Genomic DNA, 2,069 nt, shown 5'->3' with positions numbered 1-2,069 from the left:
TTAAGTAACCAAGAATTGCCTTTTTTTTTTTTTTTTCCGGTAAGTTGGTCCATTTTTAACAATGAGCCAAAAGAAGCTATTTTTGGCCTCCCAAACTGCCCGTCCCTTTTTATTGAGGTTAACATATTTCAGAATTTTAAGTAAACAGATGCAGTAACTGGGTAAAGTTTCCCCAGGTCCATCCTCCAGGAACTGCTGTCATTATCAGCAATGCCATCCAGTCTTCAAGGGGGACATCAGCCTGAATCTGCTCTGTAATTATTGCAGAGCTCCAATTTGCTTTATCCGTGTCAACAGTTCCCCTCGCTCATGAATATTTACTAGATCAGTGCATCCACCTATGCAGTCTTTACCGATGAAGACCCAAGGTACCGTTCTGGCTCCTGTGAGCTGTTGCAAGTAATCTTGTATCTCACTGGTGTCACCGTTGGCACCAATTAGATACAAGATTTGGATATCAACAAATTCCAAAAGCCCTTGTTCGAAGGGCAGTTGACTGAGGAGCTCCTGAGTCCTTCTGAAGTAGGGGCAGGTGGGCTTGATGAACATGACCACCTTCGCAGACTGGATCTTGCTGTTCATGAATGCTTGAGCCATGCTGCCTCTCCTGGGAGGACACCTTAACTGCCAAGAACTGACTTTTATATTAGTATTTTATAGATTGGTGAGCATAAATACCAGTGATAATTTCTAAAACCTTTGCTTTCTTAGAGAGAACATTTTAGGATGACACCAAACAAAATGAGGGCAAAATGAGGACTGTAGCCCGGGAGGCAGCATCTCAGATAGCTCTGAGAGACTGCTTCAAAGCGGCAGTGTGGAAGGTCAATATATAAGGTTTTGGTGAATGGGAAGTTCAATACCATGAAGCACTTATTTTACATAAGGTTTTTTGTTGGTCATGAGGATATGATGTCACCATAAAGAGTGACATCTCCTTCTCTAGATAGGAGGAAATGCAATGATTGAGACCATAAAATCTGTTCCTAAGTTTAAAAATAAAATAAAATTAAAAAAAAATAAAAGAACATTAAAAAAAAAAAAGATGCACAATATAGAAAAAAAAAATCTGTTCCTAAAAACATTAAAAAAAAAAAAAAATCCAACTGTCTAAAGACCCATCTCACCGGATGCCCTGGAGCATGGAGTGCCTCACTCCACAGCTGTTGAAGGGCAACAGCTATAGGATCATGGGGTTCACTCTCCATAGGGACAGACGGCAAATGCATTTGTTGTTCAGTCACTGGCAGTGCTCTTGGTCAATGCCACTTTGTAGTTGACAGGCGTTTGCTATGACCAGTGTGTTCTCTTAACAAAATCGTTAGCTTTGCCCTGCTTCATTCTGTACTCCAAGGCCAAACTGGCCTGTTACTCCAGGTATCTCTTGACTTCCTACTTTTACATTCCAGTCCTCTATGATGAAAAGGACATCTTTTTTTGGTATTAGTTCTATGAAATCTGTAGGTCTTCATAGAACTGTTCAACTTCAGCTTCTTTGGAATTAGTGGCTAGGGTATAGATTTGGGTTACTGTGATATTGAACGGTTTGCCTTGGCAATGAACAGAGATCATTCTGTAGTTTTTGAGATTGCATCCAAGTACTGCATTTTGGACTCTTTTGTTGACTATGATAGCCACTCCATTTCTTCTAAGGGATTCTTGCCCACAGTAGTAAATATAATGGTCATTTGAACTAAATTCACCCATTCTGGTCCATTTTAGGTCACTGATTCCTAGAAAGTTGATGTTCACTCTTGCCATCTCCTGTTTGACCACTTCCAATTTACCTTGATTCATGGACCTAACATTCCAGGTTCCCACACAATACGTTCTTTACAGCTTCGGACATTACTTCCACCACTAGAGACATCCATAATTGGGTGCAGTTTTTGCTTTGGCTCAGCGTCTTCACACCTTTTGGAGCTATTTCTCTGCTTTCCTCCAGTAGCACAATGGGCATCTACCAAGCTGGGGAGTTCATCTTTCAGTGTTGTATCTTTTTGCCTTTTCATAATGTTGATGCTAGCAAAGTAAGGCTCAAAATTCTCCAAGCTAGGCTTCAACAGTAC

General features: G+C 40.7%; 1 pseudogene; it reads right to left on the bottom strand.

Moving 5' to 3' along the window:
- Positions 1-258: 258 nt before the first annotated feature.
- LOC104986924 lies at positions 259-597 on the bottom strand (annotated as a pseudogene).
- Positions 598-2,069: the final 1,472 nt, after the last annotated feature.

Source organism: Bison bison, unplaced genomic scaffold, assembly GCF_000754665.1.
Source record: "Bison bison bison isolate TAMUID 2011002044 unplaced genomic scaffold, Bison_UMD1.0 scf7180017845875, whole genome shotgun sequence".
Taxonomy (NCBI): domain Eukaryota; kingdom Metazoa; phylum Chordata; class Mammalia; order Artiodactyla; family Bovidae; genus Bison; species Bison bison.
The sequence above is the reverse complement of the archived record's forward strand: the minus strand, read 5'-3'. Positions and strand labels throughout refer to the sequence as shown.